We start from the raw sequence: 25260 nt of genomic DNA on the forward strand, positions 1-25260 counted from the left end.
ATTACATTTTTAGCAAATATTCCATTTTGTATTTAAAGTAGGATTTGTGACTTATTGAAAGTATTCCTTTCTGTTCATAATCTTCAGCACAAAAATGCCTATTACCTTCATGTGAAAGGGGTTGAGTCACCGTCTGGGAGTGGTTGTACTTTGTGTTGTAGGAAGTAACAAGAGGCCGTAGTTTAGGTATCAAATCTAAAGAGGTAGCCAAGCTGTCATCATGGAGCTCAGCACAGCTCTTCTCCTGGGATTCGTCCTCCTAGCTTATTTATGGTGGAAGACGTCTCGCCCTAAGGGTTTCCCTCCTGGACCTGTCCCCCTGCCTGTGTTCGGCAACTTGCTGCAGATAGATTTTACAAATCCATTGCCATCACTGAAGAAAGTAAGTAGAAAGCACAGGATCAGGTTATTGTGTGGACAGATTGCACTGTTTTAATCAATGAAGTTGAAAGTAAAGTGTTATTTACATTGTCCCTGTCTACAATAGTGCTGGCATTTACCTTTTTAGATATCTATATTTTATCAAAACTTTTGATACATAGAATGTAAAGCGTATAATTTGGTATAAAGGTAAGTGCAGACTTGAAGTACAGTACCTGCATGTAATTGTCAGTGTATAGATAGCTGTACTCGTTTCTGAGCTGTAGCAAAGCTACATTTGTCATGTAGTGCGACTGTTCGTGACACGGGAATGTGTTATCTATGCCTTTATGTAGGACTATAGGTAAATGCATTATTTTAGTTCTGAAAGTTTTGCTGTGTATGGCAATCATAGTATCAGTCAAAATGATGCTTGTATAGATATGGTGTCCTCAATAGAATCTGTTTATGATGTTCCCTTTCAAAATGTGGCTCTGGAATTCTGCACAGAGCTTGCAAATCACGTTCTCACCCCTACAGAAAGATTTGCATTACAGGGCATGCACACTCACACCCTTGCTATGCAATATACAATACCTTACAATAACAGTATCATGTTAACCCAGGACTGGAAGAAAAATCAAAGTTCTGGCAACTTTTGAGGACCACTACCACATCCACCTTCTTTATAGACAAGAAGTCCCTGATGCATCCCAAAAGCACCATCCACCATGTATGACCATATACAGGTCAAAGTATAAAACCAAATCGGAAGAAAAACTGAATATCACACTTACTGAAACCAAATTATGTTTCATTCTATCTAGGTCCCATGGTCAGGGTTGGACTGTCCTACCAGAGTACTAGAGGATCCTCTAGTGGAACTAGGCTCCAATATCATAGTGGTCCCCAAAGGAGAAAAAAAAAATCTGGCTGCCTTTGCAGTCTATCACTTGCCACTTGGGTCTATTTCTTTGATTCAAAACCTAGTAGACTTTAATGATGATATAGGGGTTGGGCCTCAATAATCTCTTGTTGTACCCAATGAACCCAGTCCTACACTGCCCATGGTTTCTCTAGATGTTTGAGAATACAAAAAGATTTCACATTCCTGACCAGATGGTACAAAATATCCATACATACATTTAGAGTAACCTAGTGAATCCACTCATTGAACAGAGAACAGAGAACTCATGGACCATGGTAATCACTAGTGATGAGCGGAGTTATCAAAAATCTGCCTTGGCTGCTTCAACAAATTTCACAAAGAAATTCGATTCATTACGAATCACATTCCATTGTATGTAGCAGACGCAATGACAGGGAACAGCAATCATGTTGCCCCCCGTCATTGAACCCCTCAGATGCCGTGTTTATTGCTGATCGTGGCATGTGACATTACAATGGAGAGTTAAAAAAAAACATACTTACCATATCCATTTGCTCATGGAGAGGCCGTTGCGGCCATCTTGATTGAAGAAAAATGGAAAAATCCCACACGGTGACGTGATCACATCATCACACTGACCGGGCACTGATGACGTCACCGGTAACGACCAGTGTGAAGTGTGATGTCACCGCGCTTGAGATTTTTCACGTTTTTTTTTTTTAATCAAGATGGCTGCAATGGCCTCTCCACGAGCAAATGGATGAGGTGACTATGTTTTGTTTTTTACCACCATTTTAGTTAAAATTGATTTGTTGACACGAAGCATGAGGAAATTCAGCTTTGTTGGAAATCAAATTTTTCCAGAAATTCTCATCTCTAGTAATCACACAATCCTTTCTGACCCTTTACCCTTCCCCCATCCTTATAATGTTATCTCTTGAATAAGAACTGTTTTACAGTACTTTACAACACACTGCTTTTGCTGAATATTTATGATTTATGCTGCTCATGTTTTATTTCTTACATGTAATACATAAAGAACTCTGCTCTTATCTTGTATTCTTTGATAAAAAGAGAAGGAAAATAAAATGTGGCAGTATTTTTGCCCATATTCCACCCGAGACTCATTCAAGACGTCGAATGGATGTCTACACGGATTGACATACAGTATGTCCGTTTTTTGCAGATCAGAATGGCCATCTGAATCAGGCCTAATATGTACACATTACAATCATGAATATGTGCAATTGGGTTTTGACCTGCTTATTGGGGTACAATAAAAAAAAGTTCTAGCTAATATAGAACTTTAAAATATAACAGGTGGTGCTGAGCCGCTGAATATGTAAAGGTAAAAATTCTGCTAAATATACATGGCAGTTATTAAAGAGGACCTTTCACTAGAATAGAAAATCTAAACTAAGTATACAGAAATGGAGAGCGGCGCCCGGGGATCTCCCTGCACTTACTGTTATACCTGGGCGCCGCTCCGTTCTCCCGCTATGCCCTCCGGTATCTTCGGTCACTAAGTTATGGTAGGCAGAGTCTGGCCTTGTTCTGCTGTAGCGCTGGCCAATCGCAGCGCAGAGCTCACAGCCTGGGAGAAAAGAACCTCCCAGGCTGTGAGCTCTGCGCTGCGATTGGCCAGCGCTACAGCAGAACAAGGGCAGACTCCGCCTACCATAACTTAGTGACCGAAATCTTCGCCTACCATAACTTAGTGACCAAAGATGCCGGAGGGCATAGCGGGAGAACAAAGCGGCGCCCAGGGATAACAGTAAGTGCAGGGAGATCCCCGGGCGCCGCTCTCCATGTCTGTATACTTAGTTTAGATTTTCTATTCTAGTGAAAGGTCCTCTTTAAGCTAATGTAGTAGATATATTGGCAATAGTGTTGAGCGAGCATGCTTGGCCGAATACCAGTTCGGCTCGAGCATCGCTATGCTCAGCACATGGCTGTACTCGGCCGAGTACCGAATGTGCTCGAGCGCAATACTCGAGTCTCCTCCCTGCACATTTTGCGGCTGCTAAGCAGCCAATAAACATGCAGGTAAGTACTGCCCTCACTGTAATGCCAGTAGTCATGTTGGCTACTGGCATTACAGTGATTGGCTGGACGGAACGCATCATCGGGTGATATATAGCACCCGATGACTAGTGTTGAGCTCGAATATTCGAATAGCGAATATTAATTGCGAATATCGTAACTTTGTAAATTCACAATTATATTACGAATATAGTGCTATATAATCGTAATATCGAATATTCGTAATTTTTTAACATCTGAAAACATGATTTCTCCCTGCTTCTTTCTTGTGGGTCAATAAGCCATTCGCCCACAAGCAACTTAAGCAGGGGGGAATCATGTTTTCATATGGAAAATAAAATGACCAATATTCTAAAAAACAAATACATAGCAATATAGTGAATATATTCGTTATTTAGAATTTTGGCATAATTTTTTTCCTATCTGTACAGTTGTTCGCATACTCCTCCCCGACAAGCGTCCCCGTCACCATGGGAACACCTGTGGGTTAGAAAATATCATCGGATCTGAGTTTTCCCTGAGATCGTGAAAACTCAGATCCGATGGTATATTCTAACCCACAGGCGTTCCCATGGTTATGGGACGCTTGTCGGGGAGCAGTATGCCAAAGTGGAATAACAGTACACATTGGGTAAAAAAAAAAACGAATATTCTAAATAACGAATTTATTCGCTCTATTGCTATAACTTCGTCTTTTAGAATATTACGAATATTCTAAAAAACGAAGTTATAGCAATATAGCGAATATTCGTAAAATACACATAGACTGCAATTTAGCTAATATAGTGCTATAGTAATTTTTTAATAGTGTACATATTTTCCAAAACTGAAGTTCAGAAGAGGCAAAAAAAATGACAAAAAAAAAAAAGATTATAGCACTATATTAGCTAAATTACAGTCTATATGTGTATTTTATGAATATTCGTAATATTGCTCTAACTTCGTCTTTTAGAATATTCGTAATATTCTAAAAGACGAAGTTAGAGCAATATGACGAATATTCGTAAAATACACATATAGACTGTAATTTAGCTAATATAGTGCTATAGTATTTTTTTTTATAGTGTACATATTTTCCAAAACTGAAATTCAGAAGAGGCAAAAAAAATTGACAAAAAAAAAAAAGATTATAGCACTATATTAGCTAAATTACAGTCTATATGTGTATTTTACGAATATTCGGAATATTGCTCTAACTTCGTCTTTTAGAATATTCGTAATATTCTAAAAGACTAAGTTATAGCTATATATATAATATCTTCATAAAATACAAATATTAGACTAGCCATAGTCATAGGAACGGTGCCTTATACTGTCAAAAGAAAAATCGCAATACGCGAATAATTAAATCGTATATTATTCGCGATAAATAGAATAATGACGAATATTCGATTTAGAAGAATATAAGACGAATATTCAATCGAATATTTGCGAAATATCACGAAATCAAATTCGGCACCTCCCGCTCATCACTACCGATGACGCGTGTTTGGCTCATTCTAAGTCAGGGAGAGCTGAGCATAGGAAGGGACAGAGAGTGTAGGGAGTGTAATTAAATTAACTTTTTCTACAAAAACATTTCATAGACAGTTAAATTATCCGCGTCACATCTCCTGTTTAAAGTGTGCGCATCCCTAAAATATCAGTGACATCCAGGGCACTTTTTCCGTAGACGGTGTCCGCTGCGGACAGTTCAATTTTCTGCGCCACATCTCCTGTTTTGGCTCCATTCACACGTCCGCAATTCTGTGGACCCATGCATTTCTATGGGGCCACAATATGTTCTGCCCGAAGCCCGGAAATGCGGATCCGCACTTCCGGGTCCGCAATTCAGTTCCTGAAAATAATAGAACATGTCCCATTCTTGTCCGCAATTGCGGACAAGATTAGGCATTTTCTATTATAGTGCCGGCGATGTGCGGTCCGCATCCCTAAAATATCAGTGACATCCAGTGCACTTTTTCCGTAGACGGTGTCTGCTGCGGACAGTTAAATTATCCGCGCACACATCTCCTATTTAAAGTGTGCGCATCCCTAAAATATCAGTGACATCGAGTACACTTTTTTCGTAGACACTGCGAACTGTGACATTACCTGTGGTACCTGTCCTGTATAACGTTTCCTCTTCACAAATACCTTTGTAAATTTTTTTGCACACTTCTGTACGCTACTGTACGTGTGACATACTTTCAAGCATATATCACATTTAAAATGAAGAAGGTGAGCAGTAAGGGACGGAGAAACAGTGCCTGCTGCCAGAGCACAAGAAAAACAATCATCCAAGATACATAGATAAATGTTCCAGTTTGCAGAGTGGTGCAGGACACCACTCTTGAAGTCAGACCAGTGCGACCAGGTGGTCGGTTGGATTGCAGCAGGTAATGCTTCCAGTCGGTTAAACACCACTCTGTCTTCCACCAAGTCCAGTCTCAGTAGCCAGGAGTCTGGTCAACACAATCCTCACCCTGATCCTCCTTCCTCGCACCATTTACAGTCTGGCCAAACAAGTGATCCCACATTTATATTCCTAGGACATCTTTGCATCACCATTACTTTACTTGGCCCTCTCGCCAAGCATGCTTGAAGAGGGACATGAGATCTTGTGCCCTGATTCCCAACCTCTTGGACATCGACAGTCACAACAACATGACGGTGGGGAACGGCAATTACTGTTTAATGAGGTGGATGATAATGAGACATAGTTGCCAATGAGGTTAGATCAACAAATCAGGAGGATGATCAGAGTGAGGAAGTGGAAGAGGATGTGGTGGACGATGAGTAGGTGGAAAGCCGAGCGAGGACAGCAGTACAGAGGGGGAGGGATCTGCAGCATCGCAACAGGCTGGAAGAGGCAGTGGGGTGCCAAAAGGGAGAGGGCGGGCCACACCACACAGTACCGCAACTGTTCCACGGAGCAACCCCTTGCGGAAATCTCCCTTGCCAAGGGGTAGATGTTCTGCAGTATGGCGCTTTTTTGAGGAAAGTGCGGACAACAAAAGAATAGTAGTTAGCAACCTGTGCCATACGAAAATGAGCCGGGGCGTGAACAGTAGCAACCTCACCACCACCAGCATGATCCGCCACACGGCATCCAAGCATCGTAATAAGTGGGATGAACGCCTGGGTCCACCATCTATGTCTGCGGGTCACACCACTGCCTTCTCTTCCCCTGTGTTACGTGCTGGTCAATCCCTTGTCGAAGGCGCAGGCCCAGATGCATCCTGCCCTGCACCTGGACCTTTGCAAGCACCATCAACGACCAAATCGACTTCAGCGTACAAATGTCCTTACCCCAGGCATTTGAACGCAAGCGCAAATACCCAGCCACCCACCCACAGGCCATAGCTTTCCAAATTACTGGCCCTGGAAATGTTGCCATTTAGGCTTATGGACACTAAGGGCTTCTGCAGACTGATGTCGGCGGCCGTCCCTCGTTAAGCAGTCCCCAGCCGCCACTCTTTTTCATGGTGTGCCGCGCCCACCTTACACCAGCATGTGTTCCGTAACATCACACGTGGCCTGACCAACCCAGTTACTGGGAAGGTCCACTTAACCACGGACAAGTGGACAAGTGCATTCGGCCAGAGACGTTACATTTCCCTGACGGCACACTGGGTGAACGTTGTGGAGGTCGGGAGCAAGTCGTACCCTGGGATGGCACAGGTGCTACTGACGCCAAGGATTGCGGGCCCTACATCGATCAGGGTTTCCGCCAGCACCTATGTTAGTGGCTCCAACCCCCACTTCTCCTCCTTCACTACCATCTCCGAATTATCTGCGTGCAGCACCAGTCAGTCATCAGTTGGTAGCTGGAAGCAGTGTAGCACTGCAGTGGGGAAGCGGCAATAGGCCGTGCTGAAGCTGATATGCTTAGGGGACAAACAGCACACCGCCACAGAGCTGTGGCAGGGGATAAGAGACCAGACTGACCTGTGGCTCTTGCCACTCAACCTAAAACCAGGCATGGTTGTGTCTAATAATTGCTGTAACTTGGTGGCGGCTTTGGAGCTCGGCAAGCTCATACACATCACATGCCTAGCCCACATGTTCAACCTTGTGGTTCAGCGGTTTCTCAAAACCTACCACAATTTGCCTGAGCTACTGGTGAAGGTGCGCTGCGTGTGTGCACATTTCCGCAAGTCACGTGACACCTTCAGCCGGACTGTCAACGCTGCAGCAGCGCTTGAAATTGCCAGCTCATCGCTTGTGCGATGTGAGCACATGCTGGAACTCCATGTTCCACATGTTGGCCAGGCTTTGTGAGCAGCAGAGGGCAGTAGTGGAATACCAGCTGCAACATGGCCGTCGCCTTTCCAGTAAGCTTCCGCTATTCACAAGCGAGGAGTGGGCATGGATGTCTGACCTCTGGGAGGTTTTAAGAAACTTTGAGGAATCAACACAGATGGTGAGCGGCGATAACGCTATTATCAGCGTAACCATCCCACTTCTGTGTCTACTCAAATGCTCGCTGCTCACAATTAAGGACGACGCTTTGCATGTGGAAGAGGTGGAAATGGGGGAAGACATTACACAGGGTGATAGCCAGACCACCCTCAGTTCATCTTCTCAGCGCGAATTGGATGATGAAAAGGAGGAGGAGGAGCAGGAGACGGTTTCCTCCGCTACAGAGGGTAGAACCCATGGAAGTTTAATTCCATCTGTTCAGCATGGGTGGGCAGAAGAAGAGGAAGAGGATGAGGAGATTGAGAGTCATCCTTTTGATGCCGACAGCGAAGTCTTGCCTGACTTCATGTTAAGCTTCCTTTCCCGCGACCCGCGCGTTATACGCATTTTAGACAACACGGATTAATGGTTGTTCACCCTTCTCGACCCCGCTACAAAGAGAACTTCTCATCTCTCATTCCTCTGGTGGAGAGGATGAGCCAAACGGTGCAATACCAGAAGATCCTTGTTGAAAAATTGCTCAAAAAATTTCCATCTGTCAACGCTGGCGGCAGAGTCTGTAGTTACTTTGCCAACCAAGGAGGGGAGACAAGGGGAACACACAGCAGTTCCAACAGAGGCAGGGCTACACTTTCCAAAGCCTGGGACAGTTTTGTGACACCTGCCAGAACCCTCACCCTGATGCACGGCCTAGTGTCACAATGAGGGAAAAATTTTGGAAGATGGTGAAGGAGTACATGGCAGACCGTGTCAGCGTCCTCAATGATCCCTCAGTGCCTTACAACTACTGGGTGTCCAAACTGGACACGTGGCACAAACTGGCGCTCTATGGCTTGGAGGTGCTGGCTTGCCCAGCGTTTTGTCTGAGCGGGTATTTAGTGCTGCCGGTGGCATTATAACAGATAAGCGTATCCGCCTGTCAACTGAAAATGCTGAGAGGTTGAATCTTATAAAAATGAACAAGGCCTGGATTGACCATGACTTCTCAACTCCACTAGAGGAAAGCGTCTGAACATAAAGGCACTTTAAATGTGTTGTTTATAATGTACTGAATACACTGTATTCCCATGCACCCCTTCCACCACAAACAAGAGTATATGGTTGAATATTCCTTTTCCTATCCTCCTCCTCCTCTTCCATCATATCAACATGCTTATAATATGTAATGTTTTACATGGTCAGCTCAACTGCAGGCCCTAGCATATAATGTTTTACAGGGTCAGCTCACCTGCAGGCCCTCGCATATAATGTTTTACAGGGTCAGCTCAACTGCAGGCCCTCACATATAATGTTTTACAGGGTCATCTCACCTGCAGGCCCTCACTTACAATCTTTTACAGGGTCAGCTCACCTTCTGATCACGACAGCGAAGTCTTCCCTGTTGGTACTCTGGCACACATGGCTGACTTCATGTTAGGCTGCCTTTCCCACGACCCACGCGTTATACGCATTTTAGACAACAGGGATTACTGTTTGTTTACCCTTCTCGACCCCGGCTACAAAGAGAACTTCTCATCTCTCATTTCTCTGGTGGAGAGGACAAGCAAAACGGTGCTATACCAGAAGGTCCTTGTTGAAAAATTGCTCCAAAGTTGATAGGGCAGACATCCAAATGGATCATCACCGACACGGGGACATGCGATCGCCTAGAAGTTATCTAGAGTCAACAAAGTGGCAGCAGGCCCTCACCTACAAGTCCAGTCTCAGTAGCCAAGAGTCTGGTCAACACAATCCTCACCATGATGGCACACTGGGTGAACGTTGTGGAGGCCGGGAGCAAGTTGGCTGCTGGCACCAGACTTGCCCTCCAATAGATCCTCGTTAACGGAAAGTGTACTCATTCCAATAACAGGGCCTCTTAAGAGTGCTGTATTGTTATTTATCGTCACAACCTCCCCGAGTCAGGAGTGGGTAATTGCCGCATGCCTGCTGCCTTCCTTGGATGCTTGTGCTTTAATTACTTTACCCATCCTCTCTTGGTGATTCACAATTAGGAAAAAAAAGGGTCAATGTAACAACAGCCAATCAGATTTCAGCCATTGACCTTCCTTGGATGTGGTAGCCGATTCACAGGCTCCCTCTCTGGCATCGAACTCTGATTCCCCGTTACCTGTGATCTCCATGGTAGGCGCAGAAAAGAACATCGAAAGTTGATAGGGCAGACATCCGAATGGATCGTCGCCGTCACAGAGATGTGCAATTGCCCAGAGGTTATCTAGAGTCACCAAAGCAACAGCAGGCCCTCGCCCCTAATGTTTTAAATGGTCAGATCAGCAGGCCATTGCTCCAAATGTTTTTGAGGGTCACCAGCAGGCCATCAATCATAATTTTGCAAGGGTGTGTATGATGCCCTCCTTTATGTGTAACAAAGGGTGTTTTGGAGTGTCGGTTACTTGTAATTTTTGGCAGCCCTTTCACTTAGTGCATAGACTTTATGAGTGTAGGAGTCCTACTACCTGAACTATTGTACCACAATGTGAATGAGGCCCTCCATTAAGTGATATACAGGTTGTATCGGAGTACCTCTTCCTTGTAATTTTTGGCAGCACTTGCACTTTATATACAAGTAAATATACATGAAAGAATGTTTCTTAACAATTTATTTATTTTTATATTTTTTTCGGTTTTGCGCGTATTATTGTCATTCTGTAAAAGTGGCATACTATTCGTACAACATCGTTCCCAGCAGCGACCTGCGAGTACAAGATGCATCCAGACATTCTCCCCATGCTGTTCCCGAACCATTTCGGTGGTGTTTCCATCAATTTCTGACATTTCCTATGAACCAGGCACCCTCCCCTCTTCAGAGCAGGGGGTACCTGGTTTAATGCTCGGGTTCTCCCATTGACTTCCATTATACCGAGCACCCGAGCACTACGGTGCTCGATCAACACTAAAACAAACATATTAGTATGGTCTAGTGTTCTGACAAGAGTCCTGCTATAAATGATATTTGGTTGTAATAAACTTCAGTTACAATAAACTTTGGATTTCATATTCTCTATTCAATCCCTTTGGTTCTAAACTTTCAAGTTTATGGATCCAGAATGCTTCCCTCAGTTTGAGGCATTTGACTCTATCCCCCCCACGTCTGAACATTGGGACATGTTCAATCACTTGAAATTTTAATTGGGCGATGTTATGTGCTGCCTGGTGAAAGTGTCATGGGACTGGGTGTAGTGTGTTCTGTTTTCTGATACTTGATTTGTGTTGGCAGATTCTATTTCTGATCGTTTGTGTGGTTTCCGCTACATATACCAGGCCACACGGACACTTTAGGAGGTAGACTACAAAGTCTGAGTCACAATTGAAAAATTTGTGAATTGGGAAGAGTTTGCCTGACTGTGGATGAGAGATATTAGCCCCTTTCTATACATGGGAGCACTGTATGCAACGAAGACATGGAAAAGTCACTTTCTTCTGTGTAGGAAAAAAGAGTTGTCTCGGAATGCGTGATGTCGAGCCTACATCTGCCTTTACTAGTAGGTCCCTAAGATTCTCAGGACGTCTATTACACATCAGTACCGGATTATTGAACTCCCCTACCTTGGGGTATGCCTTCTTTAAGAGATGCCAGTGGCCTTTAATGATGTTTTGTATTTTTCGGGCATGTGGATGGAAGGTATGAACAAATGGAATTCTTTTTAGGGGGGGCATATTTTGTGGGTAACATCTTTCTAAGAACCGGTCTTGCATTTTCTCAATTCTTTCTGTTAATTTGGGGCCTGTCAGTACTATTCTTCAAATCCTTTGGAATTAAGAAATGGGAAGGGATTTTTTGGTACTGGTAGGATGGAAGCTGGTAAAATGTAGTAAATTATTCCAGTCCGTAGGTTTTTTGTATAGATCAGTAGTGATAAGCCCTTTCTCACTATTTATGATTAGTGTGCCTAGAAAATTCATTGATGTTGGATCATAATGTATTGTGAATTGTAGCTCAGGAGTGATTGCATTGATGTAATCGTAGAAATCCAAGAGTGTGTCTGCTGTGCCATCCTATATACAGAAGATTCCATCTATATATCGTTTCCATAAGGTGACGTGTGTATTAAAACTTGCATCTGAATACAGGTATGTTTCCTCAAAGTCCGCCATATAAGAATTGGCATAAGGTGGTGCTATGTTAGATCCCATGGCCGTCCTCTGTTTCTGTAAGTAAAATTGTTCTTGAAACATGAAAAAATTGTGACAGAGAACTGTTTATAAGAGATCCATACATAATGCTATCACCTTGGGATCTTTGTCTGCTTTTCTTAGTAATTTGTCTACTGCTCTAAGGCTGGGTTCACACCTGAGCGTTTTAAAGCGCATTCCTACGCGCTGTAAAACGCTCAACAGGCGAGAACCAATGATTCCCTATGGGAATGGTTCTCACCTGAGCGTTTTAAAGCGCGTACGAACGCGCTGTAAAGCGCCCTACGCCCCAAGAAGTACAGGAGCTTCTTTGGGGCGTAGTATCGCGCGTTCCCGTACATAGACTTCCGGGAACGCGCGACAATGGGCGTTCGCTTAATTCCGGAGCCACGTATGTGACGCCCGGAGAATCGTGCATACAGAGCGCTCAGGTCAGTACGCTCAGGTCTGAACCCAGCGAACGTCCTTTTTGGTGATGTATGAAGTATATAAGCTTGTGACGTCCCATGTGATAAAAATTGTGTCATTGGAAAGAGGAGTTGTTTATGATATCTAAAAAAGAGGATGTATCCAACAAAAAGCACTTGGTTTTTTGAATTTCTTGTGTCAAGATTTTCTCTAAGTAAATCGAGTCAGTAAAGGCGACTATTGTGCATCCTGGCGGGTTATGTAAGTCTTTCTGTATTTTTGGTAAAACATAAAAGACAGGGATAATGGGATGTCGGTTTGTTAGAAAATTTACGATATTGTCATCTATTACTCCTTTGTCCCTATAGAGTTGTAGTGTGTTGCGAATTTTGTTGGCAGTGGATAGGGTCGGATTATTAGGTAATTGCTCATATACTTCAGTATCTCCTAATTGGCGCATAACTTCAGATGTATATTTCTCTTTGTCTATCACTACTAGAGCTCCCCCTATATATACAGACACTTCAGGGGGCATTATAATACAGGGCACAGTACAGGGGAGTTATAACTGCAGAGGGCATTAGAACTACATGGGACCTGCAGGGGAGGCATTATAAATACTGGGGGCACTATGGTGATATTATTACTTGGGAATCGTTGTGTTGCTCGTTATTGAACCAGACCGCTGCTATTACATGTAGCGATCTCCTTCATACTATTGGAAGGAGCAAACATTAATGCTATCGCTCCTCCCCATATAGAATAGGTTGGGAAAGGGTTAAATCACTCACAGTCCCAAAGTTGTATTTTACACTTCTGATTGTAAAGTACATTTTTTATACCTTTTGCTATATTTATATATTTTATTTTTTCTAAAAATAAGCACCGCCTCAGGGCCCAAGACAATAAGAATGTTTTGTGTTATGTTTTACAATAGCAACCTTAATGGGCTTCTATAACTTATTTAACTTGTAATCAGGCCTCATCCACAAGACAGGGAAATACAGGGACTGCAATACATCAGCACCTCCCCCACAGTGGCTGGAGTGTACAGTGTGTACACAAAGCAGAGCTCCTTATGTCTGTATCTGTATAACACTCTATACAGATACATACAATAGCTTCATAGACAGTATCACACCTAATAGGATTAGAAACACAGCTCAGCAGATAGTATCAACATGGTAGGATTAGATACGCAGCTCAGCAGGCAGTATCACACATCATAGGATTCGATACGCAGCTCAGCAGGCAGTATCACAGATTATAGGATTAGATACACAGCTCAGCAGACAGTATCAAACACAATAGGCATAGACACATGACTCTGCAGACATTATCACACATGGTAGGATTAGATACACAGCTCAGCAGACAGTATCACACAGAATAGGATTAGATACACAACTCTGCAAACAATATCACACATGATAGGAATAGATACATAGCTGAGCAGACAGTATCACACACAATAGGCTTAGATACACGACTCTGCAGACAGTATCACACATGGTAGGATTAGATACACAACTCAGCAGACAGTATCAAACACAATAGGCTTAGACACACGACTCTGCAGACAGTATCATACATGGTGGGATTAGATACACAGCTCAGCACACAGTATCACACATGGTAGGTTTAGCTACGCAGCTCGGCAGTATCACACATGATAGGATTAGATCCGCAGCTCAGCAGACAGTATCAAACACAATAGGCGTAGACACATGACTCTGCAGACATCACACATGGTAGGTTTAGATACACAGCTCAGCAGACAGTATCACACAGAATAGGATTAGATACACAACTCTGAAAACAATATCACACATGATAGGATTAGATACATAGCTGAGCAGACAGTATCACACAGAATAGGCTTAGATACACGACTCTGCAGACAGTATCACACATGGTAGGATTAGATACACAACTCAGCAGACAGTATCAAACACAATAGGCTTAGACACACGACTCTGCAGACAGTATCATACATGGTAGGATTAGATACACAGCTCAGCACACAGTATCACACATGGTAGGTTTAGCTACGCAGCTCGGCAGTATCACACATGATAGGATTAGATACGCAGCTCAGCAGACAGTATCAAACACAATAATAGGCTTAGACACACGACTCTGCAAACAGTAACACACATGATAGGATTAAATACACAGCTCAGCAGACAGTATCACACATGATATGATTAGATACGCAACTCAACAGGCAGTATCACACATAATAGGATTAGATAGGCAGCTTAGCAGCCAGTATCAAACACAATAGGCGTAGACATATGACTCTGCAGACATTATCACACATGGTAGGATTAGATACACAGCTCAGCATACAATCAATAATCAATAAGTATTTTAAATGTCATGCAAAAATTGCTGTATATACTGACACCCAGTGTGTCTGAATTGTATGATGTACATTTGTAACATGTAATGGGACTGTTAAAAGTATATAATAATCTCTGCATAATACTGTGGTTGGTGTGTGTTATTTTGAAAATAATAAATATTATACTAGACTAGCACTGTATACGGACACCAAGTGTATCTAAATTAGAGATGGGACGGGGGATTCGTCGAATCCACGAATCCCTCGATTCTTGCTGGATTCGTGGGATTCGTGGACTCGAATCCCGACGTAATTTGCCTGAAACGAATCCGACGAATCCGGTGGGAGGGACTGGGAGGCGGAGCTGGGGGCCGGTGCGTTCACTGTGCTCCAGCCCCTCCGCTCCAGTAGTTATAAAATGTGTAATTCTGATTAATAATCATGCTGCCCCCTCTGTCTGTAGTATTACATTCAATAAATCTTACTTACAGGGCTACTGCTATCGTAACAGGCCGGCCGGGCAGATGAGCGGCAGCGTCACTGACTGACGTCACCTGCCTGAGCCGCCTGCTTCATTCATAAAGCAGGCGGCTCAGGCAGGTGACGTCAGTCAGTGACGCTGCCGCTCGTCTGCCCGGCCGGCCTGTTACGATAGTAGTAGCCCTGTAAGTAAGATTTATTGAATGTAATACTACAGACAGAGGGGGCAGCATGATTATTAATCACAATTACACAATTTATAACTACTGGAGCGGCAATGGGGGGGGGTCTGTGGATGACACTGTTAAGGGGTGGGGGGTGGGTCTGTGGATGGCACTGTTATAGGGTGGGGGGGTCTGTGGATGGCACTGTTATAAGGTGGGGGGGGGGGGCTGTGGATGGCACTGTTATGGGGTGGGGGGGGTCTGTGGATGGCACTGTTATAGGGTGGGGGGGTCTGTGGATGGCACTGTTATAGGATGGGGGGGTCTGTGGATGGCACTGTTATGGGGTGGGGGGGTCTGTGGATGGCACGGTTATAGGATGGGGGGGGGTCTGTGGATGGCACTGTTATAGGGTGGGGGGGGGTCTGTGGATGGCACTGTTATGGGGTGGGGGGGTCTGTGGATGGCACTGTTATGGGGTGGGGGGGTCTGTGGATGGCACTGTTATGGGGTGGGGGGGTCTGTGGATGGCACTGTTATGGGGTGGGGGGGTCTGTGGATGGCACTGTTATGGGGTGGGGGGTCTGATACGGGCACATTATGGGGGGAGGTGGCACTATGATACGGGCACATTATGGGGGGAGGTGGCACTATGATACGGGCACATTGGGGGGGAGATGGCACTATGATACCGGCACATGGGGGGAGGAGAGAGGCACTCCGCACTTGATACTCACAAAGACGAAAAATGGCTGAAAACTGGTGGTCTGGTCTGAAGGTCTGAAAGGAGAAGATGAGGAAAGAGAACATCTACAAGAGACGTCACTGGATGTAAGAGGTATGTGGCTGTATTACCCTGTGTGTTCTGTAGTGATAGGAGCAGGGGTCATCGCGGTCATATAGGGTGCGACCGTGACTGGGAGGTGGAGGTTCAGACAAACTGACGCGGTCTGACTTTGTATCTTACACCGTGCGTTCACACAATTATGTACAGGATTCGTAGGATTCAAGATTCAAAAGATTCGATATATTCGAGAACCTTTTCGGATTCGGATTCGAAAAAAATTGGATTCGTCCCACCTCTAATCTAAATCATAGTATACAGCATATAGAATTGTAGTTAATAATGGCACAGGTCAAAATATATGGTCATCTTTGCACAGTAAAAAAAAAAAAGAGCATCCATTTTTCATATATGTTAAATGTAAGACAAAGACCTGATTTGAAACCGGCCAAATTTCACAATTGTAATTCTATTACCAGGTCTTTACCTTAAGTTCAGGTATTTAGCTAGTAACGCAATGCACCACCTGCTGTCTGAACGTTGTATAGTTAGCAACACAAAGCGCCACCTGCTGTCTGAACATTGTATTGCAATTTATCCAATTTAGATATAACATAATTTCATGACACACATCTCAGAACATGTTGAGATAAGTGATCAGTTAAGTGTGGACACATCTGTAAGACTACTCGAGCAAGCATTGAGCCAAGGTCTTGATCCAGTCTGCTAGCAACCACAGGAAATAGATGATCCAGTTGATCGCACCAGTGACTATGCACTGAATCAGTTATCTGTACCACCCCCAGTTTGCAGTACTGTCAAAGCTGACAACACTGAAACCTCCAAGTCAGCTCTACCTGTGGTACCAGTACCATCCACAGCTCCCGAGCAACCTAATACCCGTCACCCGGATGTGCCCTCTCTAGGATAGCTATTACAGCAAGATGGCTATCAGGTGTTTTCTAGCCTACCTCCACAGCTCAAGCAGCAGTCATCAGGATCTACAGAGGCTAAACCACAGCTCAACCCTGCAGCAACATCATTCTACCCGGAAGCATCTCACCCCTTCATCCCAGGCAACCCATACGCCCTAGGTGCATCACAAGTTGTCATGGCAACAAACAGTGAGAAATCAGATATGTCTGAGTTTGCCAGGTTCATGGTGAGCAGAGAGCTAATCAACACGAGGCTTTCAAAATTTGATGACCGTGCAGAGGGCTACAGAGCTTGGAAGGCAACCTTCAAAGCCGCCATTGCCGACCTCAACCTAACCGCAGAGCAGGAGTTTGACCTCTTGATCAAATGTCTGTGCCCAGGCTCCACAAATCGTATCAAGAGCCTCAGAACTGTCTAAGTGGGACAAGCAGAAGCAGGTCTCGCTGCCGCCTGGCAGAGACTTGAACGTACCTTCGGCAGTCCAGAAGCAATAGAGAAGGCCCTATTTAAGAGACTGCAGAATGTCCCAAAGATCAACCTCAAGGAAGTCCATAAGCTTCAATATTTAAGTGATCTGCTCATGGAACTGGAGCTTTCCAAACTAGACCCTCGTCTGTCTGGGCTGTGCTACCTGGATACAGCCCATGGAGTGAACCCAATTGTCGTGAAGCTACCATACAGCCTGCAAGAAAAGTGGTCATCAGTCTCAAGGTACAAAAGAGAGCACAACGTCACCTTTCCTTCATTTATTCATTTCTGCAGGTTCATCGATGAACAGTTCCAGATGAGAAATAACCCCAGCCTCGACTTCCTGGAGTTCAACACTACAGCTTCGGCAACATCATCATCAAGGTATGAAAGCATCATGCATAAACACAGAGTCTTTAAGAGCAGCGTGAGTGTTAGAAAGACTAACCTACCATCACCTGCAGTACCCAAGGGTAAACAGTACACTACCTCATCAGGAGACAAGTCCTTCAATCGCGAATGTCCTATTCATAAAAAACCACACTCACTGAACAAATGAAGAGGGTTTAGATCCAAAACCATACAGGAGCGCAAGAAAGTCCTCACCGAGCTTGGAGTAAGTTTCAGATGCTGCGCTTCATTAGAGCACATGGCTAAGGACTGTAAATCTTTCATCAAGTGTGAGGAGTGTCATAGTGAAAGACATGCCTCAGCTATGCACCCAACCCCACTTGCCAGATATTCACCAGCTGCGGTCGCCACTAGTTCTGTCCAAGTCATGGCGGGGAGCCCCATAGTCATGCTAACACAGCCACAGGCATTTTCTGCTCATGCATGGACGTATGTGGGTAGAGCCAGAGTGAGAAATGTTGTGAACGAATATGCCTATTCAAGGTCTACCCAGAGGAACTACCAGAAAAGGCAGTAAAAATGTACGCCATCATCGACGACCAAAGCAACCGGTCCCTAGCAGGACCTAAATTCTTTGAAGCCTTTGGAATCAAGGGACCATCAGAACCCTACATCTTAAACACCTGCTCTGGCCCCATAGAGACTAGCGGCAGAAGGGCAAAAGGATTTATCACTTCTCCTGTCAGTGGAGATACGGAAATACCCCTACCGACGCTGATCGAATGTACCCAATTCCCAATACCCAACCATAGGGATGAGATTCCTACCTCATAAGCTGCGTTTCACCAACCACACCTAAGGCACCTAGCCAACATTATCCCACCTTTGGACATCAATGCCGAGATACTACTCCTGCTTGGCAGAGACAATCTAATGGTACACAAGGTGTGTCAACAGTGTAATGGTCCCGGCAATGCGCTATATGCCCAGAGACTGGACTTGGGATGGATAGTCATAGGAAATGTATGCAAGTATGGATCAACCAGGAATTAATTCTTTCAAAACTTACGTGCGTGGAGATGGACGCACAACTTGCATTAAGCCGTGTCCTCATCACTATGAGGTGAAAGAGAAGTCTCCAGTCCTCATACAACCACTAAACGTCATTTTTCCCCTCTTTGCCGACAACTTGGGGAGATCAGTCTTTCGCACAACCAAGGACGATGATAAAGTGGCCTTGTCAGTAGAGGACAGATAATTTGTCAAGATAATGGACAGTGAGTTTGTTAAAGATGAAACCAATCACTGGGTTTCTCCATTACCCTTCCAAGCTACTAGGGTAAGACTCCCGGACAATCGGGAACAAGCTCTGTTTAGATTTAACTCTCTTCAGCGTACCATGAACAGCAAGCCTGAAATGAAAGAACACATCGTCGCCTTTATGAATAAAATATTCAGTAACAACCATGCAGAACCAGCCCCATCCTTAAGGAAGAGCGAAGAGTGCTGGAACTTTCCTTAATTTGGGGTGTATCATCCACGGAAACCTAATCAAATTATGGTTGTTTTTGACTCAAGTGCCAAACATCAAGGTGTATCTCTTAATGATGTTCTTCTAACGGGTCCTAATCTAATGAATAACCTAGTCGGAGTGCTGATGAGGTTCAGGAAAGAGCTTGTAGCTTGTTCCAATGTTTCGTAGTCAGAGAGGACCACCGGAATTTCCTCAGGTTTCTGTGGTACAAGGACAATAACACCAACGCCAAGATGGTGGAGTATCGAATAAGGGTACACGTATTTGGAAACAGCCGTTCACCTGCCGTGGTGACTTACAGCCTTCGGAGAACTGCGTTAGAGGAAGAATCCGAGTACAGTACAGACGCCAGAGACTTGGTAGAAAAGGACGTCTACATAGACGATAGACTCAAATCACTACCGACTGAAGAAGCGGCTATCGATCTGCTCAAAATGACTCAAAGTATGTTGTACCAAGCAAAGCTCAGACTACACAAAATTGCTTCAAACAGCCTGGTCTTAATGAGAGGCTTTGAGTCAGGGGATCATGCACTTGGATTCAAGGACATTAGCCTAGGACTGGATAGTCCACCTGTGCAGGGGAGCTTGGGCCTCAGATGGGATCTCTCGGCTGACTCCTTCGGTTTTCAAGTAAGTTCTGCAGACAAGCCATTCACAAAGTGTGGTGTCCTATCAGTTCCTATCAGTGGTAAACAGCATATTTGATCCGCTGGGATTTGTAGCGCCCATCACCATACAAGGTAAATCCCGACTTTGACAGCTTTCTGAAACCATCAAGGATTGGGATACCCCACTCCCTTCTAATAAAGAGCAAAAATGGGAAGCCTGGAAGCAATCTTTGTGTGCTTTGGATGAGTTCCACATACCAAGATGTTATATCAAAACCTCACTTACCTATAGCATAAAGAAGGAACTCCACGTGTTCTCTGACGCTTCCACAGAGGCCATAGCAGCAGTTGCTTATCTGAAGGTGACAGGACCCAGCAATCAAAATCACGTTGGATTCATCTTTGGTAAGGCTAAGCTAGCCCCCAAGCCCGATCATACTATTCCCAGACTTGAACTCTGTGGGACTGTGTTAGCAGTGGAGATTGCAGACTTCATACAAGAACTGGGCATCAATATAGATGAAGTCCAGTATTACATGGACAGTAAGGTCGATTTAGGTTACATCTACAATCAGACAAAACGATTTTATGTGTATGTCAGTAACTGCATAGAGAGATTCCGGAGGTCCTCAAAACCTGAACAATGGCACTATGTACCATCCGAACTTAACACATCAGATCACGCCACTAGGCCTATGTCTATAGGTTCTTTTACTAACTCTACTTGGCCTACAGGTCCGGAGTTTCTGCTGATGAATGTGTACAGGAAGTTTTCTGCATCCAGGATCCAGATAATGATCCAGAAATCTGCGCTGAAATTAGTGCATTAGTCACCGGAACAAAGCAAACCTCCAGTCTCGGTTGTCAGTGCTTTGAACGTTTCTCGAGTTGGATAAGACTCGTCAGAACTATCGCAAGGTTAGTGCATATTGCGAGATGTTATCACAATACTCACGAAGATAAAGATTGTCACGGTTGGCATATCTGCTATAAACCCTTCTCTGCTGAGGACGTCTCTCATAGTGAGTCCCTCATAATACGTCACGTCCAGCAAGGATAACTCAACATAGAATGGAAGTGCATGTACAACAAACAGCAGATTCCAATAAAAAGCCCTCTTGGCAACTTAAATCCAGTTATTGGCAGTTTTGGCTTTCCCAGAGTTGGTGGTTGTTTGAATCAAGCCCACCTAGGAGTTGCAGAACAAAATCCTCTCTTCATTCCCAGCAAACATCATATCACCGTCTTGCTGATCCGAAACTACCACGAAAAAGGCCAAACACCAGGGCAGGAAAATCACTGAGGGCAAGTTACGATATGTAGGCCTTTGGATTATAGGTGTGAAAAAACGCGTGGCCCAATTACTCCATGACTGTGTGCACTGTCGTAAAGCAAGAGGAAAACAACTACACCAACAAATGGCTGACCTGCCTGCGGATAGAATATGTACAGAGCCACCTTTCACCTACGTTGGCCTAGATGTTTTTGGGCCATGGATGGTGTCCGCACGCAGGACCCGCGGCGGTCATGCAAACAGTAAGCGTTGGGCTGTACTATTTACTTGCATGAGTGTGCATGCTGTTCACATAGAGGTGAAAGAGTGCATGGACACATCCAGCCTTATTAATGCTTTAAGACGGTTCTTCGCAATCAGAGGACCAGTGAAACAGTTTAGGTCTGACCGTGGAAGCAACTTCAATGGAGCCTGTAGAGAACTGAACATCGACACCAAGCCCATTGAAGATCAGTTGGCGGAAAGGGGTTGCACCTGGATTTTCAATCCTCCTCATAGTTCCCACATGTGGGGCTCCTGGGAGAGAATGAGCGGGATCTCACGCAACATCTTGAATTCTATGTTGATGGATGTAAACTCTTCAAGACTCACACATGAGACTCTTGTCACCCTTCTCGCTGAGGTTTCGGCCATAATCAATTCAAGACCCCTTGTGCCAGTGTCTATGGATTCTGAAACACCAGCCATACTGACTCCGGCTATTCTACTTACCCAAAAAACGGAGAATACGCTAATGCCTAGTGGAGAATTTACTCATGCGAATATCTACCAAAAACACTGGAAATGTGTACAATACAGGCACTAGATTAAGGGTATTCAGACACTAGATTAAGGGTAGCACAAGATTTATCCCCAAACTGTAACCAAGAACGAGTAGGAATACTAATCACAGCATATAGACAGTACTCAATGGATATTATATTGTTTTGAAAGTGTATTTTAATGTAGAATTTTATGTATATTTTTATGTAATTTACCAGTATATCAAGTAAAATAATAATAATACAATCTAGACTATACCAGATGATGAGTGCCTGCTTTTATTGAGAATTTAGAATACATATTTGCTACATAGGATGAACAGGTGAATCATCTAAAAAACAGAGCACCTTAACCGTAAAACTGATACGGGTGAGCCACGATATACATTTTAACAGGACAGCATCAATACCACTACTACATTACAGTATTGTATCATCGTATGTCGCTGTTTGGATCAAATAAACACACGTTGATTGCATTCCCGTGTCTACGTTTGGATCCATCTAACCTGAGCATCTGCCGGTCCGGTCTGCTCCACTGCTTGGATACGAAGGTAGGAAAGTCACACAGTCATTATCAGTTATACCTTCATTCGCCTTCATGTGGGGACAAAACACCTGCAGGCCCTCACCTAATTATGCCTAGTAGGTAATTTGCACGCATGCTGCCTTGCTTGGATATGGTAGCCGTAGCTGTTTCTCAGGCTACCTCTCTGGAATCGAATTATGATTCCCCCGTTACCCATGGTCTACGTGGTTTGGGCTGAAAATAACATCGAAAGTTGATAGGGCAGACATCCCTGGGGCGATCGGCCCCAGGTTATCTAGAGTCACCAAAGCGGCAGCAGGCCCTCGCCCCTAATGTTTTAGATGGTCAGATCAGCAGGCGCTTGCTCCAAATGTTTTTGAGGGTGTCACGCTGGACAGGATACAAGATACAAGAGAAATCCACAAACAAGTGTCTAGGCCAGAAGCTGGGGATAAAGGTCACCTCCTAACAAATCCCTACCAGCTCTCCCTAGACTTCTGTGCCCACGTTCAGACCCTAGAGGTGGGAATAAACGTGCCCCCTTGCCTAAGGCTGAAGATTCCCTAAAATCCCTAAGATGGTGACAGGGGGAAAGAGACAGCTTGCCTCCTCAGACCTGGAGGAGGCAGGCGTCTCTCTAACAGCCTAGACAGAACACACACAAGAAAACAAAACCAACTTATCTTGTCACAGAGCAGATACAGCAAATCCTTCTTTCCTTCCTTCCACTGAGCAAGATAGATGCTATAACCCGCACAGGACACTGGGAAGGGGCGTAATTTAAACTCATACAAACGACCCCACCCAGTGCACCTGAAGGGAGGCGGATACAGCTCAACTCCAAAACAAAAACAAAAAACTACACACGTGCTGCTAACCTGGCAGACCTCCGCACATAACCTGAGCAGGGAATGACAGTACCCCCCTTCTACGGGTGACCTCCGGACACCCCGGCCCAACTGTATCCAGGTGGGATCCATTCCAGAACCGCCCGGACCTTTTCGGGGTCCATACGAAAACCAGAGTCAGAAAGCAGGTAACCCAGAAACGGAAGCTCCTGAACAGTAAACACACATTTCTCCAATTTAGCATACAATTTATTTACCCGAAGGATCGACAAAACCTGTCTCACGTGATCCTGATGAGTCTTCAGATCAGGAGAGTAAATTAGAATGTCATCCAAGTAAATTACAACGAACCTTCCCACAAAATGATGGAAAATGTCATTGACAAATCGCTGAAACACTGCTGGCGCGTTAGTTAACCCAAAAGGCATAACCAGATTCTCGAAATGACCCTTGTGTGTGCTGAAGGTTGTTTTCCACTCACCCCCCTCCTTAATTCTGATCAGATTGTAGGCCCCTCTTAAATTTAACTTGGAGAACACCTTGGCTGCAACAATTTGATCAAAAAGGTCAGAGATCAAGGGAAGGGGATACGGATTACGGACCGTAATGCGGTTCAATTCCCGGAAATCCAAACAGGGTCTAAGCGATCCATCCTTTTTCTTAACAAAGAATAACCCAACTGCGACCCGAGATTTAGATGGCCTAATTTGACCCTTTGCCAAACTCTCGGCAATATACTTCCGCATGACCTCTCTTTCGGGTTGAGAAAGATTGTATAGCCGAGACTTTGGCAACTTAGCCCCTGGGATGAGATTAATTGGGCAATCATATTCCCGATGAGGAGGCAATTCCTGAGCCCCACCTTCCGAAAATGCATCCGCAAAATCTGAGAGATACTGGGGTAAAACCGTAGTAGACCCCCCAGAGATAGAGGCACTAAGACAATTGTCCGAACAAAATTCACTCCAACCAATGATCTGCCTTGCCTGCCAATCTATAGTAGGGTTATGTTTTATCAACCACAGTAACCCTAAGACCATAGGAGCGGGCAAGTCCTTCATGACAAAACAAGAGATGATCTCAACATGTGAATCACCCACCCTTAACTGAATACCATGAACAATATGAGTGAGACTCCTTTGAGAAAGAGGGGAAGAATCGACTGCGAACACCGGAATCTCTCTTTCTAAGGTGCAAGTACTTAGCCCAGATTTTGAAGAAAAAGATAATCAATAAGGTTTACCCCAGCACCACATTCAAGGAATACTTCAAAATTTAATTTTCTTGAGTCTAGCGCCACCATAGCTGGAAGAGGAAAACGAGTATTGCAGGGAGATTGCATACTTGCTTGCTCCGGCAGTCTATTCACACTACCAAGAGTCAAGGATGTTTTTTTTTTCTCTTTATGTAAACCTCTTTGTGGTTCTTTATCATCAACACGCGATTTAACAAAAGGACAAGCATAAACAAAATCACCACTTTCTCCACAGTAATAACATAGCTTATGCAACCTCCTAAAGTTCCTATTACCAGAACGGAACAACACCTGACCCAGCTGCATGGGTTCCTCCCCTACCCCAGAATTACATGTCATAATACTCTGGGGAACTGGTGGGACGAAACCACTCACAGAAGGGATCCCTCACGTGGAGGGAACCTTACACCTCTCTCTAATGCGTCTATCTAATCGTACTGCCAAAGATATAGCATTCTCCAATGTATCCGGATACTCATGAAAAGCGAGGGCATCTTTTAATCTCTCAGACAACCCCTGACAAAACTGACTACGAAGCGCAGGGTCATTCCACCCAGACTCCGTAGCCAATCTCCTAAACTCAACACAATACACCTCTGCAGAATGTTCTCCTTGTAATAAAGTACGCAACTTAGATTCTGCCATCGAGACCCGATCTGGG

At 44.5% G+C, this 25260-nt stretch overlaps 1 pseudogene; it reads left to right on the forward strand.

Moving 5' to 3' along the window:
* Nucleotides 1-211: 211 nt before the first annotated feature.
* The window catches only part of LOC120980878, a 45606-nt pseudogene continuing 20557 nt past the window's right edge, over nt 212-25260 (forward strand).

Source organism: Bufo bufo, chromosome 10 (genome assembly GCF_905171765.1).
Source record: "Bufo bufo chromosome 10, aBufBuf1.1, whole genome shotgun sequence".
Lineage (NCBI taxonomy): Eukaryota > Metazoa > Chordata > Amphibia > Anura > Bufonidae > Bufo > Bufo bufo.